Source organism: Pteronotus mesoamericanus, unplaced genomic scaffold (assembly GCF_021234165.1).
Source record: "Pteronotus mesoamericanus isolate MK-2021 breed Mesoamerican mustached bat unplaced genomic scaffold, CSHL_Meso_final scaffold_36, whole genome shotgun sequence".
Taxonomy (NCBI): Eukaryota; Metazoa; Chordata; class Mammalia; order Chiroptera; family Mormoopidae; genus Pteronotus; species Pteronotus mesoamericanus.
The window spans coordinates 3223044-3242875 of NW_026555313.1; the positions used below are offsets into that span (position 1 = coordinate 3223044).

At 31.9% G+C, this 19832-nt stretch overlaps 1 non-coding gene across 1 annotated transcript; it reads right to left on the bottom strand.

Moving 5' to 3' along the window:
* Nucleotides 1–12035: 12035 nt before the first annotated feature.
* LOC129086188 (small nucleolar RNA SNORA3/SNORA45 family) lies at nt 12036–12165 on the bottom strand. Its single transcript, XR_008530791.1, has one exon. It is a non-coding gene; the product is annotated as a small nucleolar RNA SNORA3/SNORA45 family (small nucleolar RNA).
* Nucleotides 12166–19832: the final 7667 nt, after the last annotated feature.

A 19832-nucleotide genomic window follows, 5' to 3' on the forward strand; every position in this document is an offset into this window, starting at 1 on the left:
GAAAAAGAACAACAATTTGATTATGTTACTGTGGGTATTTAGCTATTTATTCGGAAAAGAAAAAGGAGAGAAAAGAGAGCTAGGCATTGAGCTTAATAAAATGGGGAGCATGAACCTGCTTGCTTAGCCAGGAATTTACAGCTTTTCACACTCCAGGGGACCACAGCATTGTGCTCCACCAAGGAGACTGACTCCTCCCTTCCCCCTTCTAGTACAGAATTGTTATGGGTGGGAGTGCAGGGGGAGTGCTGGACCATAGATGCCTGACAATCTAACTAGGCAGAGTAAACCTATCCAAAGCCCATGAAAGCTTGGGAAATTGGTCCTTTTGAAAAAGCACCTGGTCATTTCCAAACCCAGATAATATAATCCCAGGAGAACAAAGAGGCACTCTCTCTCTCTTTCTCAATTCCTTGCCCAGATGACCCGCACTCTCCCCATGCACTCATGGGTCCCCTCTCCATAGCTTTGCAGCCCTAGCAGGCATAGAGCCCATGTCTGTGGGACTCCACATGCAGGGTCCAGTATTCAAGCAGGGAGCTTAAGTACTGCAGCACAGCAATGGACTGCTGCTGGAAACTCATGCCAAGCTTGCTGGATGCTAAACTGGACTGTACTTACCACGGAGCCCCATCCTCCTGTGGAGATCTCAGGAAATTCTTTTCTTTGCCATACCGCAAGAACTCCACTTCCACCATTGGTAACAATTAGAGGCTTCAGACCTCGAGCCACATGAAATTAGCCTGACCTCTGGGGATGAAAAGGAAATTGGAAATTGAGCCATATCAGTGATGGTTCAATCAATGGTTCAGGTCTATGTAATAAAATCTCAATAAAAACTGGATTTTGTTTTCAATTTTTTCCTTTTTAATTACTCTTTTATCGGAGCATAATTGCCATACAATATTATAATACATTAGTTTCATATGTACAACATAGCGATTTGACCTTTATTTACATTGTGAAAGGATCACAACAATAAGTCTTGTTACCATCTGTCACCATACATATTATTGACTATTTTCCATGCTGTACATTTTATCCCCATGACTTCTTTTTTATAACTAAAAGCATGTGCCTTTTGATGCCCAATACAAACTTTTCACTCCAAAGCTCAAAGCTCAGATGAGCTCACTGGTTATTAATACTCTGAATATTGTAACAAATCAATGTGTTGTAAGGGTAATGCAGCCTAACTGCACAGGAGGAGGACATGGAAGATTTATCTTTGGGATCCACCTAGACTTTTCCATATGCGCCTCCTATTTTAGTGGGTCCAATATGAATATTTTTTGCTGTAATAAAACTCTAATCCTAACTATAAAACTCTCTTGAGTACTGTGAATCATTTCAGCAAACTATAAAACCTGAGGGGGTAGTGGAGTTAGTGGCAAATAGCACCAGATGTTAGACTTCAGTTCTTAAGTTGGGCTAAGAAAAAATTCAGAGCTAAGGACTCAAATACAAGCAAACAGGGAGAATTATCAATTTGTTTTTCCACTCATCCATGTGTTCATTGGTTGCTTCTTGTATGTGCTCTGACCTGGGATCCAACCCACAACCTTGGCACGTTGGGCTGATGCTCTAACCAGCTGAGCTATCTACCTGGCAGAGGTGCAAAAGTTTATTCAAAGGTTAGCAGAGGTAGAAGTGAGCCAGATGGACTGTATGGGTTCAGGAAACAAGTTATAGAGGCAAAAGAAGGGACCTTGGAGTTTAGGAAAAACAAAAAAAAGGTACATGCCTTTAGGGAAGAAAGGGAGAGGAAAGGTATGTGAACTGAGCTGAGTCCTTTGTCTGCAGGTCTTTTATTTGCTTTCCAAATGGGGGAGACCCTAAGGGATCTCCCAGGGAAGGATCTCAATAGAATATTCATCAGATTTCCAGGTGTGTCCTTTCAGGATTGTGATCTCCACTGATTGGTCTGCACCAGGGCAGGTGGTCAATGCAGCTGGCCCTGATGCAGCCATGGCATAGCTTTGTCTGGTTTTGCTGCTTTTCTCGGCTTAGAGCTGAAACACAACTGAGGCCTAGATGCTATCTCTAGCTTGACCAAAACTCTGTCTCTGTAATCAACAGACCTCTTTATTCCTAAGATTATGTGATGTGGTCAGGACCTCACTGTCCTGGGTGCTTAGTGCTTAAGGGAGTGATTGTGTAAAGGCTTGTATGGGATTTATATGAGGCCCCCTTGTTCCTACTCAAAAGCGTTCTCCTACATGACTAACAACATGCCAGGGGAGAGTCTAACTGTATGACCAGCAATATGCTAGGGAAGAAATAGTCACACTGAGGGAGTGAGATCCTATACCAGTTATGCCTATTGTTAGGTACCTGGGGTTTTCTGCCCTGGTGACCCTCAGTACCTGGCTTATTGTTCCTACTTTGCTCATGCCTGTCTAATTGTCTACTACAGTGGGAACCTCTGAATTTGTAGCTAGTTTTCTGATATTTGCGTGGCCTTGGAACAGATCAGTTTGTGGCCGGTGTTTGTAATGAGAACAGTCCTATGGAGACCTGTGCATACTTTACTTGTTAAAGTTTAGTCTAACTCTGGACAGTTAGTGTTAGAGTTGCACTGAAACCGGAAAAAAGGTATGTAGATGTGGTATTATTCTTAATGTACTTTGATATATGATTGTGGAAGTATTATACAGTCAGCATAAATTATTTTGATTTTTTCATTAGGTAATGGAAGATTAGTTATGGTTTCAGAATGAAGTGGTTATAGAAAGAGGCCATGGTTTACAAATATTTTAACTGGGCAGAGACTCTTGTTTCTTTAAATGTGACCTTTTCACCTTCTTTCTTTTTGATTCAAACTGACCTCAGCCAGCACCTTGACTTATCTACCTCTCTATCCCTTGCATGTCCATTCCTTAGTCATTAAGCCCTCAGGACAATGAGGTGCTAGACAGAATCAATAATCTTAGAAATAAAGACTTGGGTCTATTTATATTCCACTTTGTAAATAATCAAACTAAAGATAACATCTAAGCTTCAGTTGTGCCTCAGTTCCAGATGATCCCACCAACCACATCCTTGGGAAACCAGACTAAGAGATGCCAGATGCAATGATCAACTACCCATCCCCACTCTGGCACTGACCAATCAATAGAGACCATAACCCTAACCAAGACCCTAAGTCCTTAGTACCCTATACAACCCATCCTCTAGAAGCCATCGTGGGGCCAGGGCTTCCAGTACTTGCTTGCCTGTGATTCCACTTGGCTCCATTCCTTTGATTAATGAACCTTTGCTTTCTTGGCTGCAATCTCTTGTTCACGTTTGTGCTTAGAACATCAGTAAATGGACTGTCTGATATGTTGAAACCCAAATTCTCACACCATCATAAAATAAATATTGTTAAATTTGGTAGTGCAATAAAAATAATTTCTTCTAGATATTTGAATATACACTTAATAAAAATAAAAAATCAAAGATGAGCTAATAAGAGGTAAAGGAATAGAAAATTATAGAACCAGAGAAGCTGATTTATGGCTTGACTTTAGACATTGGTCTTCTCCCACATTTATTTTATCTAAAACAAAATAACTGAAATTGAAAGAACACTAATAAAATATTTTATACTATTAATATCACAGCTGGTCTTAATAACAGATAGGAGGTATGTTTTGAGATACTCTTATGGAGACAAATCTCTTAACATCTTTGGGAAGTATTTTTATGAATATTCACTTTGAAGTTAATAATGGATTATTCAGATACTGCATATAATTTCTTACTGGTATTTATTTTTCATATTCTATTCTCCTCTTCTCAACTAGATGATAAACTCTTGTGGGGTTATGCAATCATTTCAGTCATGGTAAATATTGATGAAAGTAAACATGTAATAATTTTTGCACTGCAATTCTTTTCATAGTCATGTAATTTAATGCCAGTTCATTGTACAATTAGGGAAAAAGGGGACCAATAGTTTAAAACTAGGCTAGATATCACACTCGTGCAGCTCAACTTAATCCAACACTTTAAAATCTAATGGGTGAGAAGGGTGAAGGGATTGGGCAAAGAAAAGAAGAGACTCATTGACAAAGAAAACAGTGTGATGATTGCCAGAGGGAAGGGGATATGAGGGGAAGTAGAAGAGAGTAAATGGGGGATAAATGGTAATGGAAGGAGACTTGACTTGAGGTGGTAAACACACAATACAGTATACAAATTATGTGTTGTAGAATTGTATACCTGAAGCCTATATAATTTTATTAACCAATGTCACCCTAATAAATTCAATAAAAATGCATTAAAACTAAATCTAGTAACCAGTGAGTCTCATGTACATACTGACATCAGTAATGTTACACAATTATATCCTGGACAATCTCCTTGGACATGCACCTAAATTAATATTTTCTTAGGAGATATTTCAGTACTAATCATGAGGTAAAATCCTGAACTAAATAAAGAACTATGCAAAAACTGTATTTGTTATCTAATATTGACAAAGTACAATTTTTACAATGCATTCGGAATGTCTGTTCTCTTTTCACTAGCCAAGAACTAGGAAAAATGCTTTCTATACATATTGTTGCAAAAGTCAAGAATGTAAACTATTCTATATTACATAAGTGAGATCAAAAATACTTTCCAACAGTTGTGTAATAGTGTGTCTTATACTAGGAAATCCAAAATCAGTTTACAAATTTGGTAAAAGAAGCAGAATCTTTTTCTGTATTTTAGAGGGACTTAAAATAGTCCAAACAATTAATAACGTTAATATTAAATTTTGTTTATAGTCCACTTTGTAAACAATAAATTATATTTTATAAATAGTCCATAAGAATAAGAAAATAAACATGCAATGAATGCAATCATTTGAGATTTGTTATATATTAAGAAGGAAATAAAGTAGTGTGACAGAAAATAATTAGAAGTGGCTAGTCTCCAGCAAGATTGTAGCTTTGAATATAATGGCATCGAATAGATGACTTTGTGTAAGTATTGTGATTCATCCATTTGTCATTGGTATATGGAATGCCCAACTCAACAAGATTTTTGTAAGTCTTTTAGGACGGTAAAACAGAAAAGAGGAAAAAATAGACTCATCTTAAGAAAAATATTTTTCAATGTAGGATTTGTTAAAACCAGATATTGGCCATATAACCAAAACCTTCATTTTGGGATACTGATACATCTTAATCTTAACTGCAATAATTTCCTTCAATAGATTAATGAATAAACTAACTGTAATATATCCATACAATGGTACGCTTCTCAAAAATCATAATGAATAAGCTCTTGATTTATAAAACAACATAGATGAATCATAAATGCATTTTGCTAAGGTTTTTAGAAGCAAATAAATAATCATAATATTGGGTTATAACCCGAAAATTATACAGATATCCATGCCTGCATAGTGTTATAAATAAAAGGTTAAATTAAAAAGGTGACCAAACAGGAAAAATCATCCTACATAGAATGATTCTAAATAATAAATGTACAATTATAAAGGGAAAAGAAAAATATCATTAGTACACTAGAACATTTACAGGCAAGATACATTGAGGAATATTAATGTTAGAGTTCTGGACTTTAAAAAGAAAAAAGATATTTTTTAATAGCTTTTAAATATTTTCCCTCCAAATACTTGTAAATTACTGTGATTGTTTTAATATACAAGGTTATGTCCAGAAAGTATTCAGCCATGTAATATAAAAAATATAAAGTTTTATTGAAGAAGATACAAAATACAAGAAATATTGTACATAAGACAATGATACCTGAGTCCCCTTCAAAGTAGGGGACCTCACAGAGTACTCTCAGTGTCTCTTACACTGTTCAAAACACTGCAAAATCCTTTGTTGGAATCACCATCAGCTGCACAGTCATATTTTCCTAAATCTCATCAATGGTTTGAAATCTCTTCCTTTTCAAAGGTGATTTTAGTTTTGCCTTCCAAAATGTGGATCACTTTCAACAGATTCTCAACCATCTTTGAAGCATTTGTCTCACTTTCATTTGTGCTGAACTCAATGTTTCTTCCCTGAAAGCCACCTGAATCATCCAAATAGTTTCTGTGGAGGAATGTTCAGGCTCAACACAAAATTTGATGCGGATCTGTTTTTCTATTCACTTGGTCATTTTGAGTGTGATGGCCACATAGTACATACGCTCATTCAACAGTATTTATCACCTCCACTGACTAGTACAGTCAAGTCATCATTGTTCATGCCTGTGCATTCCAGTCCACTCAGATCTATATTCCTGTATATTTATAGTCCTCCTTCCAAGATTAGAGTTTAATTTCTTTCTTCTTGAATGTAGGCTGGAATTGATGACTCATTTTTAATAAACACAATATGATGAGGGCATAATAGCAGTTTTACAGTGGAGAAAGCTGGCATGCACCACCTTAACCAAGTGATCTTTATTAAAATCACAAGCAAGAAATCATGTTGATATCATGTACATTTGATAATGAGGAGCTTTGCCTTCTAGGTTATTCCTCTCAAAATCCCTAAACCCAATCTAATCTTCAGAAAACTTCACACAAATCCATATTCAGGGACATTCTACCAAATACCTGACCAATACTATACAAATATGTTAAGATCATGAAAAAACAAGCAAAGTCTTAGCAGCATTCACAGATCCAGAGGAGACAAATGTGATGTCATGTGATGATGAAGTATAACATGATATGGTACTTTGGATCCCTGGACAGGAAAAGGACATCAGTGGAAAAACTGATAAAATATAAATAAAATATGTAATTTAGTTAGTTGTATTGTAATAATGTCAGTTTCTTCATTTTTCAGTAATGTACTCTAAGTATTTTAGATATTAACTTTAGTGGAAGCTGGGTAAGGAATACATGTGATTTTCTGTATTTGTAACTCATGCAAAATTATACTAAAATAAGTTTTAAAATAGCTATATATCTTTTCTTTCCCACTGACATAGCTGGACTTCAAGTAAAATATAAAACGAAATTGGTGAAAACATGGCATAAGTGACTTACTCACAATTTTGAGGGAATAATAATTACATTTCACCAGTAATTTTAATTCCAAAATTTTTCCATAGCAATTTATGTAGGTGACTTCTATCAAGTTAAAGAAGTCCCTTGTATTTCTAATTTGTTAAGATTTTTTTATGAATGGTTGACTATTGTCAAATGATTTTCCTGTAATGATTAAAATAATCACATATTTTACCTTTAAGATCTATTACGTGGTAAATAACAACATGAAATGAATTCCACATGGTCATGATAAATTATTATTAAAAACATATCTCAATGTTGATTGTTTAAATATTATATGCATATTTCTCATTGACACTGGCCTTCAGTATTTTCCTTGAATTTTAATTGTCTTGTTTGTATGTGACTTGCAATCTCATTCTGCTCATCTATCACAGTGTAACAGCTACGAAAGAGATTGATGCTTTGCTTTTTCTATAATAACTTACCCTCAAGTCAGGCCTCATAGTTGAAGGATAGAGTATATTAAATAAAAATGACAGGAAGATTTTCTTCCTTCAGCAAGAGTGCTATTTTCATGCACTTAGTATTACTTAGTATGAAATCTACCATCAGATGATTTCTCCTAATTCTCACATGACAGCTCCCCATCCCAAATATCTCAATTTTATCCTTAACATTAGAATAAAAGCATACATGGACAGTCTTTGTTTGTTTATAAAACTTATTATTAAAGAAATTTGTACTCAGACACAGATTTAGAGGAGCAATATTTTGGCATTAACATCTTCCCTTATATGGTTTTAAACAAATAATTTAATAGATAATATGCATACATGTTGGATATAAAAAAAGTTTATATATTTGGAGTTTTACTCATTTATTTTTATTTATTTTTAGGGTTGAGATTCAAAGAATGAAGTTATTTTGTCTCTAAAATGTAACCAGAAATATCTGGTCTATGAATTTTGGAATTTTTAGCACTTATATCAAGATTCAGAACGTGTGTGGCAAGCAAAGTAATGGCACTACAAAGATGTCAACATTCTAATCCCTAGAATTTGTAAATATGTTATATTAAATGAAAAGAGAAATTAAGGTTGATAAAATTAAAGTTGCTAGACAGCTAATTGTACCATTGGGAGATTATCCTGAATTATCTAGGTGAACCCAATGTAACTATAAAGGTCTTTAAAAGTGGAAGAGATAGAAGTATGTCTCAGAGTCAGAGGAGATTTGACAATGGAAACTCTCACAAGGACACAGTATGAGAAAGTGGATTGTCGGTGGTTTTGAAGGTAGAGGAATGGGGCCATGAATCAAGGAATGAGTCTAGAACTCTAGAAAACTCTAGAAAAAGAAGAAAACAGCTTTTCCCCTAGAAGCTGCAGAAAGGAACAAATACACCATGCTGACATCTTCATTTTAGCTGAGTAAGACTCATTCCAGGCTTATGAATTATAAAATTGAATTTTTGTAAATAACACTGATAATAAATTCATGTTGTTTTCAGTCACCAAGCTTTTAGCATTTAGTTACAACAGCAATAAGAAAAAGAAATTAATGCAATGTTTTAATCCCTCTTTTTCAATATTTTAATGAGTGATATAATCATCCTTGAATTTAGCACTGTATCATGAACATCATGGCTCTTCATCTGACTTAAAAAAGAATGCTGATAGAAAATAATAAATTATGTAAGATGGGGTAGATAAGAAAACTAACATGAATGCTTAATATATTATTAGGCAGATAATATCAATGATTTGATTTAGTTCCTTAGCAGTTCTGAGAGACAAATAACCTGTCAAATTTATGTTGCGATAATCATGAAAAATAATTTAATTATCATTTATAAATCATGTCTCTATGCTTAATTAAATTAATAATTTTGAGGTTATAAGCTTAAACACAACATGGAAAGTTATAAATGTATTTTAGCTGAATTATTATTAACATATATATTTAGAGTATCAACATTTTCTCCTTAGATAAGAGAGATCCTCCTAATTTTCCTGATATCCTTATGATCTGAAGAATTAACTCCATTTTTCTAGATGTTTAGTTTGTATTCAGGTGATTATACTAAACTTGCCATACATAGAGATAACTTGTTAATCCCATCTCAGAAGAAGATGTAAATCTGGGACCTCAGTGGGCTTAATCACTCAGAACTCAGAAAATTTGGTAACAATGAGAAAGTACAAACCCCTAGCATGCAAGCTGGCTTCCTTATTACACTATATGTATGTGAAGCAAAAAACTAGATATATAGATGGTACTCATCAGAAAGCCAAGTAAGCCTAAAATTTACCTAATTTATGGTGCTAAATATAGCCAAATAAAATCAAAGTTAGGTTTTCTCTAAAGCCTTGGGTTATAGCTTACAATATTTTATCAGTTAATTTTATACTGGAGATAGAATAATTATCTTTGTATATTGTGAATATACAGGCTATAAAGTCAACCAGTTGTTTAATAATGAGGAGTCATATATATGCAGGTTTTTACCCCAAAGAGAATGTTTATTTTAATAACATTGTATAATATCAATTTCTTTATATCAGGAGGAGTATATCATTCAAAATATCATGCATTATATTTATATCATCTAACCAAACATCATTTATATTTATGAATTATTATAAAATGTAATATCATTAATTATAATAATAATACATTTTATTTGGTCCTTTTTATGGTGACATGTAATTAATATTATTGTATTCATTTATATAAGATAATCTTCCATTTATATTTCTTAATTATTTCCTACATAATCCTGGCCTGGTCAAACAGAACAAACTTGATATAACATTGAAAAATTTTGTTTTTTTTAAGCCAAAGTAAGAAAGTCACAAGGACACTGATTGGAGTATTGCAATAAACAAAACTTTGTTGATTGCTTATCATGGAAAAGCTTAGTTGCAGTATGTTGTTTTCACAATATTATTTGTTTTTATCACTTTAAAATGTTTATAAAACTATTATGCAGGCCTGTAGTCAGTAATTTTCCATTTATTGCTTTTAAGTAGCAAAATTCAAGAGGTCTTATTTTTTCCAAGTAAGAAAGAGAAATATGCTATTTACACATTATATGCCATCCTATATTTTTATTATAATATGTGTGAGACTAATTACTAATATTATTAAAATTATAATGATATTTGAACAAAATATTATCTTTTACTACCCAAAACCGATGAGTATGTATAACCCATAAAGCTAATTTCAATGTTTTTGTATTACTCTTCATATATACCACATTTAAACGTGTGCACATTTATGTGTGTCAGTAGATTTTTCTATGTGAGTGTGTATGTGTGTGAATTACCTGTTTTATATATCTCTGTATACGTAAAGAATATCATGCCAGTTGTGTTTATGTTTAATATACATGATAGACTAGATCCTGGCATCATACTACTATGCTAATTCATCATTACTAATGAAATAAAAATTCCATTTGTTTAAACATGGCATTAAAAAGCCCAAAGATAGACACTCATTTTAAAGATAATTAAATATGTGATAACATGTACATTTAAATAGGTAAGCAATATATTTTATTTATTGTTTTTCAAATACTTATAGAAGATAAATGACAATTTAAGGGAAATAATAATAAGAAAAATAATAACAATGTAATAGAATGTATAGTCTTTTTCTAACATATGTGAAAGTAAAATGTGTGACAACAAAGAAAAGAGGCTGGAGAGGCTTCTGTAAGTTTACTCTAAGTTTTTTATAATGTATGTGAAATAGCAGAAAAATACTTAGAGTTTGGTTGACTATTACCAAATATTTGGTTGAATATTTTATAAATATTATAAAATATTTAATAAGAAATTATAACAAGTTTGCAGTATACAAGATAGATATACAAAAATTACGTGCTATTCTACATACTAGCAATGAAAAAGTAGGATTTGAAATTGAAAACATAACACTATTTACATTAGCATCCAGGAAACTGAAATATTTAACTATAAATTTAACAAATTATATACAGGATCTACATAAAGAAAACTACAAACTCAAATGAACAAAATCAAAGAACTAAACACATGGAGAGACATTCCATGTTCATGAATGGAAGACTCCATACTGTCAAGATGTCAATTCTTTCCAAATTAATCTATAGATTAAATAAAATATCAATCAAAATTCAGAAAGTTATTTTATAAATATAACCCCCCCCCAAAACCCTTGATTCTAAATATATGAAGCAAAAGGTCCAGAATTGTCAACAGAATATTGAAGAAGAACAAGTCTGGAGGACCGATTCTCAGAACTTCAAGATGTCCTACAAAGTAACAATAACCAAAACAGTGTAGATCACATTGTCTTGGTGAAAGAGCAGGAAAATAGACCAGTGAAACTGAATATAGAGCCCAGAAACAGACCCACTGTAGGGTAAATGGAAGCAGTCTGGCTTCCTCACCCAGATGCTTGGGTAACTAGGGGGAGCAGCTTCTCACAACCTTGAAGGTGCCTGATAAAGCAGTGTTCTTATAGCCTTGAGTCTGGGTGCAATAAACTGCCCCTTTAGCCTTGAGTAGGCTCTCATGCACAGCTCATGCGAGGTTATCTCACTTTATGGCCTGAGTCCAGCTTTGTTTCTTCTAGTACTTAAAAAGGTAGGGGCTTCTCACAAGGGAGTGAGTGAGGAGTGGTGTGGAGGGGGGGCCGACTTGGCCACGGGCTTGTGGCCTATGTGACTCCCAAATAAAGGCATGTCAAGCATCCTCACAGCTTCACACGTACTCTTCTGTCTACTTGAGTCTCGAGTGGACCTGCCCAGCTTAGGGAGGCTGCAACACACCCACATAAATATAATCCAATGATTTTCAATAGAAGAGCTAAGGCAATGCAATGGAACAAATTTTCTTTTCAACAAATAGTTCTAGGAATAGTGAATATCCACACGCAAAAAAAATTTAATGTAGATACAGGCCTTACACTCTTCACAACAATTAACTCATAATAGAACTAAATGTAAAACACAAAACTATAAAATATCTAGAAGAAAATGTAGGAGAAACCTCTAGAACACCTTTGGCATAGCAATGACTTTTTTTTTTCCCCATGTTTCTGATCTGGGCACTAATCCGGGGCACTGACTGCCCTCGTCAGTGAATCAAGACCAGGAGATTGTCTCCGAGAACTGTAGCACACCAGGACAACAGCTGTCAGGATGTGACTCTAGTCTCGGGTAGCAATGACTTTTTAAACACAACATAAAAGGTACAGTTTAAAAAGAAAGAATCGATAAACTGGGCTTTGTTAAAATAAAAATAAATAAGTTAATTAATTAATTAATTAATTATGCTCTTTGAAAGACAGTATCAAGAGAATGAGAAGAAAAACCACAGATTGGAAGAAGCATATGCAAAAGATATATATAACAGGACTGTTATCCAAAATATTCAAAAGGAACACTCAAAACTCAACATAATAAAATAACAATCCAATTTAATGGATGGACCAATGATCGTAACAGGTATCTCATCAAAAGAGATATATCAATAGTAAATAAACATATGAAAAGATGCTCTATATCATGTGTCATTGGCAAAATTCAAATTAAAGTTACAATGATGTACTAACACGTACCTGTTAGAATGGCCAATATCTAGAACACTGAAACATTCAGAGTATATAAAATGACACTTTATATATAAATATATAAAAATTGTTTCAATAATTTTTGAAAAATACATGACAGATTTTTACTGAAATTGAACACTTGTATAACTCTGACCCATGTCTAGATATACACTAAAAAGTTACATACACATATGTTCACCTAAAGTTGCAAAGAATATGCATCGTTGCACCATTTTAAATAACCAAAAGCTATAAACAATCAGATGCCCATTAGCTGCTGAACAGATAAATAACATTTAGCCTATTATTTAAATGAAATATTATACAAAACTAAAAATAAATCAACTACAACCAAACACAAAATCATGAATAAATCTTACACTAATAAAATACTGAGACAAACATGGCAAACATGTGGAATACATTCTGTATACTATTATTTATTAAGTTCAAAGACAGTTAAACTATTTTATAGTGTTACAAGTTAGGAGTTTGGTTAGCTGGAAATTGGTTAGTGTTGGTAGTATTATGAAAGAAGCATCTGAGGAGCTAGTATTGTTACATATTTTGAATTTGGCAAGTGTATAAAAATTTGGTGTATTTATTTTATAAAATGTCATCCATATTGTATTATGCATAAATAATAACTATAATATTACAAATAATTTCAAAATATGTTTAGGATTTTGCCTTTAAAGTTGTATATTCTGAGTCTTATTAAACTTTTAAATTTATTTCTATGAATATATTTATGTGATAAAGTTATAGTTTGAATTTAAAATATAAAACAAAATTATGGTTTATAATAGCATTATCCATACACATTTTTCTTTCATAAATTATTAGCCCACATATTCCTTTAAATATAGATCTGTGTTTCATAAAATATTATGTGATGGTTAAAAGGTACAATTACCTTGGAATATATCTTTAATGCATTTATAATTCTTCCCTTATTTCCATCTGGCTTACTCTTTGCCTTTATGTTAATTCCTTTGTTTCCTAGGTTCTTATATTTACCCACACAAAATGTATATTTTGGTAGAAAGTTTGGTTTCTTGAAATAATTCCTAAATATTAAATTACTAAATAATGACAACCATATAATTAAGCATTTTAAGACTGTTTTTTCCTACAACATCCTAGATCAGTGACTGGTAGAAGACTGACTGTATAAAATCAGAATTGTTTATTTGATAAACTCCATAAATAGAAGCATAATTTATATTGCAGTTTTATTTAAATTATTGATATAGTAAATAAAATAACTAATAGAATATATTCTATTGTAATAATAATGAGTCTTCTTTTCCATCCATATAATTAAATATGAAAGGAGGTTATAAAAGAATAATTAAAGAAACATGGATATGGTTTACTGTTTTTTACTTTGTTGCATATTATAGCTATATAATTATTTCAGGTTTACCTCAATATGACCACCTGTAGATAAGAATTATCCAACCATTAATTGTGGGTCTATTTCTACCTCACTAATCATTTAGATATGGTTATAGTACATCAAAAAGAAATCTGGAGAATAGATCATGCCAGCTATGCTGAAAAAAAATTGTGTCTTTTTCTTATTAAAGGCAAAGTATGCTCATATTATACTATGATGTCTCTTAATATTATTTTCATGGTAGTTATCATCATGACCTATAGTACAGAACATACAATTTTCTTAGGGTCTTTTGGTTTTAATAAAAAAATATGCTGTTCCTTTTGATGAATGCCATGTTATGGCTCTAATAATTAGCTCTAAATACAGGTCAATTTGAGTAAATTCTATCACCATTAACTGAGAATGCAACATAGAAATAAAATTGACAGGAAGAAATCATTATAATACGTTTCCATCAAAATAATTTATTTTCAGAGTATATAAAATGAAAAAGAAACATGTACTTGGAAGACTCTGTGTCAGTTTATAATTTGTAATTAGTTTATTTCTTGAATGCTTTGCACCAGATGAATGAAAAATTAGCCCTTACTTGAAACTCCATTGCAAAATTCTAGAGGTTCTTATACTCAATATCATTCTTAGATTGTAAATTTCATTGTAACTTTTTTTCATGATTTTATTGTCATGACTGGTAAAGTTATATTTTGATTTTCCTTTATAGTTTACTTCTTGCACCTTGAAATCAACATTGATATTAATTCCAGATTTTTGTTTTTCTTATAAAGAGCAGATGCATGCATAAGTTAGCTCTAGGTAATGTTTTATTATATTGTCAAAGTATGCATTACTGAAGCACAGTTACTTGGATAACATGCACAACCTATTCCTGGAACCATTCAAAATGGTAGTAAGTAAGACAAGTGTGCTTCTGATTGTCTTGCAGAGGATGCCTTGTTTGAGCTGTGTGTGCCTAGAAAGTTTCTATCATCAAGGCATTTTTCTAGAGAAAATAAAAATAATAGTAAGTGAAATCATTTCATTATTGTTTACTTATGGATCCCATGAAATTTCTTATTTGATTTGAGCTCCCCATGTAACAATAAAACAAATACCAACTTTACCCCAGCTAGGTGATGCAAACTGAACATGATAGAGTCCTATACTTCTCATATAGGCGTGTCAACTTCAACTTTTTCCTTAGTGATTTATCAGCTATGTTGTGCAAGAACATATTCTAAAATTTATACAATTTTTATATTAAGATACACTGATGACAGTATAAAAGAGTGAGAATGCATATCCTGAGTTTGGGGGCTAACAGTGAGAAAGGATTTGCAGCAAGTATAAAATGTATTTAAAATGTAAGTTTTGTCTCCTTCATATTATGTGTGTATTATTAAAGATATAAAATAGTAAAAACATGTTTTCTCTTTAAAAAGGTATCAAGGTTTTTTGTCATTTTTGTTTTTGTTTTTGTTTTGTTTTCCAGTAAAGGACCAGATAGTAAATATGTTTGGCTTTGCCAGACCAGATAGTAAATATGTTTGGCTTTGCCAGTCACATGGTCTCTTATCCTTGTACTGCGAAAATAACTGCAGTCAATATGTAAACAAATGAGCATGGGCGTGTAAATAAAACTTTATTTACAAATTACTATGTTATAGTCAGAACTAGTTTTTTGATTGTAATTTATTGACTCCTTTCCAAGGACTCTGATTTGTACATAGCTAAAGTAAAGTGGAATGAGCCAATAAAATTTATATTGAAAATTTCAATGTAGCTACAATATTATTTTATGTTGTATTTCTTTTTAAAAATATTTATTTTTTTATTTACAGACAGAGGGGAAGAGAGGGAGAAAGAGGGAGAAAAAACATCAATGTGTGGTTCCTCTCACGCGACCCCTACTGAGGGGCTGGCCCACAACCCAGGCATATGCCCTGACTGGGAATCCAACCAGTGACCGTTTGGTTCACAGGCTGACACTCAGTCCACTGAACCACACCAGCCAAGACTTACGCTGTATTTCTTACCCATTCCAATCCCACTCAAAATTCAAAATCTATTCTACTTCTTATCCATTTCCATCTCCCTCAAAATTTAAAACCTATTCTACTTTTAATATTTATTTAAGACTCTGTTACTCTGTGTTTAGTTGGGGAATAAAATAGAAATAGTGAAATTGCATGGGAATGTAAGTTTCACTTGGTACAATATGTAGAATTATTAAATGTAATATAAATTAATCTAAAATACTCTGAGACTGATTTTACACACCCAGCTTAGGAACAGAATCTATGGATTAATAGCTCAGATTTCTTCTTACTACTGCATTCTTATAAATTCAATTGGGTTAGTAATATCTACTTTACCTACCTTGTAGAATTTTTGCAAGAATAAAATTTGATAATACGTTTAGCATTGGTTTTAAAATTATAAAGAATGTTATAATTAGGGAATATTATTAAAGTTTCTATAAGAACATGACATTTATTTACTTGGTTATATTGCTAGCATATCAGTGTTAGTAGCTACTTTTTAAGACAAGCAATATTTAATATTATGTAAACTATTTTTAAAGTTGTGTTTATGGTTATCTGTTATTGGAAAAGGATATGTTATTCCTATATATTGGGAGTTTTTTCTGCCAAATAATGTTACAATCTTCAAAAATTTAAAGAGAAGTTAAAGTTATACAAATATAGGATTCATAAAACCAGTATAATTTGGCTTACAGCATATAATACATTTTAAATATCATAATGTTATTCTACATGAGCTACCGAAAAGAGCATACCTAGAATCCTAAATAAGTTATTGAAGTTGAGTTATCAAAGTTAATATGTTCAGTACTGTCCTTGACTTCTTCTATATAACTTTCCATGTAGGTCTTATTAATATCTCTTTAGAAGAAACTGAGTCTCAAAAATGTTAAGAAACAGAACAAAAAACAAGAACAAAAAACAAACAAACAAACAAAAAGAAACCCCAAATACATCCAAACAGCAAATCTTGGAGGGGATGGACCAGAAAGTATCAGGCTCTGAAGTACAGAGGTTCAGGGGAAACCTTGCTTCCAGTCTGAGACTTCCCCACTACCTCTAATAATTTTTTGTTTGAATCATATACCTAAACCTTGGTCTAGTTTGCCAACTCTCTCAATATGAATATAAAGGAACCACCCACAAAGGGCCATTGTGAAGTAGAAAATATTACCATTAGCTGTCAATCATGTCCATCTGAAGAAAAAGCATTGCCACTCCATACAATTTGTACCTGTGAACATGTTTGTGAGAAGAGGAGGTGAGTTTTAGTGTCATATTTATCTTTTCATTTAATTTTTAAAACACTACAAAGATATATTTTCCTTTTTAAAATGTTTATCTTCAGTGTATTAATTTTGTGGAATTTTTTGAAAAATTATCCAAAATATAGAATAGGCAAAAAGTTGAGTAATGTACTTATAATATTATATGAGGGCTCAGGCCTACCTAAAACTTTTCTAGATCAATACATTTCTTTGAAATGGAAAATAATAGACACATGGAATTCTATTCAAATATATATAAAATTGATCATTAGATTCCACATATGAGTCAAATCATATTATATTTGTCTTTCTCTGACTGGCTTGTTTTGCTTAGCCTAATATTCTTCAGGTCCATCCATACTGTTGCATAGGGTAAAATTTTCTTCTTTTTTATGGCTGAGTAGTATTCCATTATGTAAATGCCCCGTAATTATTTTATCCACTCATCTATTAGTGGACACTCGGGCAGTTTCCATATCTTAGCAATTGTAAATAGCACTGCAATGCACATAAAGGTGCTTATAGTCTTTCGAATAAACAAGGAAAATGGGGACAGACGCATAGATGGAGAACAGGATGAGAGCTCGTAGTGGAGGGACTGAGCAAAAAGGAAAAAGGACTCATGGACATGGACAACAGTGTGGTGATTGCTGGGAGGAGGGGGTAATAAGGGGACTAAATGGTAATAGAAAACATACAATAAAAATTAAATAAAAAACAAATAAAAAACTAAAAAATTTCTCAAATATCTTAAAAAACAAAACAGATGTATAAATAAAGTATGATTCAACAAAGAAATAACACAGGAAATTTGGTAACACTTTTAACAAGAATATAATGAAAACACAGCATATCAAAATGTATGAGTAAATGCAGTACTTAGAAGAAAATGTACAGTTCTTACTGCTTACATTAAAAAATATAAAGGAGTACATTTAATGTTATACATTTCTATTTTTAGAAGCTAAAAATAAATTAAACCCAAAGTAGAAAGAAAATAATAATAAATATGAGAAGAAAATCATAAAATAAAAGTAACAATGGAAAAAAGGAACCAAATCAAGTTAGTTCTGTAATGGAATATAATATATTTAAGCATAGAATTTTATGCATATATTATATATTGTGTATATAATTATATGTGTATTTAAATATTTAAAATAGATGTAATATTTATAGATATTATATATACATATATTTTATAAGTCCCAAATTAGAAACACTGTTTATTCATATGTAAGTGGATAAGCATAATATATTATACTAATATAAAGACATATCACTCAGCAATAAGATATGAACATATTATATTTGTTTAGTTTTAGACAATTTTTAAAATATTATTCTGAAGGAAAGAACCCAGGTATCCAGAAAAATTTTCTACATATATAATGCTTTATATATAAATTCTAAAAAATGCAAAATAAGTTTATAGTAACAAAAAACAGATTAATGAATACCTGTTGCCAGAATAAGTGGGTAACTATTATATAGGAGCAAAAAAAAAAAATTGGGGGGTAAGGAAATGTTCTACATCCTTATTGTTGTGGTGGCTACACAGGGGTATGCATTCATCAAAACTCAAAGACTGAAAATTTATCATATGTATTTTAATGTACATAATTATTTCCCAGTAAAGTGGAATATTATAAACAAAATGTTAATATGTTCAGTACTGTCCTTGACTTTTTCTATATAACTTTCCATGTAGGTCTTATTAATCTCTTTAGAAGAAACTGAGTTTCAAAAATGTTAAGAAACAGTCCTAGGTTTCATTTTATATCATTCCAGGATTCAGGATACCAATTTAAGCAAAGACTAAGAGTGTTATGGAATAGATGTTTGATACTTCTTTTGTTAATTTTTAATAGAAATGGTAAAACAGGCCCAGAATATCTACTAATAGCCAAAATGAAGACTGAGGCATAATATAATACCAAGAAAGCCTTTGTTACTAAGGATTGAAAAAATATTTTCTTACATTTGTTTCTATAGTTTTTCTTCATCTATTTTCAGTGATAAAACTCAGACTAGATATTATTGTTTGTTCTTGTTGTTATTACATAAGGAGAAACTTCAGAGAGAATAAATTAAATGTGATGAAGATGGTGCAAAGACAGACAGACAAGAAGGAACTGGCATAAGTTTAGGTTTTATGGTTGGTTTTTTCCTGGGATTCTTCTCAAGACCAGCTTAGTTTACAAGACTAGGAGTTTAGACTAGTCAAAACTAGGGGGAATTTTCAATAGTTATAGCGACCATTTGTGAAGGCTTATTATGTGTCAGGCACAGTATATACATTGCCTTTATAATACTTATAATAACCATATGTGAACTGCAATCATCAAACTTAGAACAGCTTTAAAATTTTCAACTAGCTTACTTGAGCTTATACAGAAATTATAGGGTATACCCGAAATTTAAACCTGTGTTTGTCTTAGAACTTGTGCTGAGTAGATCATAGCAGGTAAAGGCCTTTAGTTAAAATAGAAATGTTTATTTTTCTGTTTCTTATCCTTTGACAAACTAAATATGGCTATCACAAATTGAACCTGGGA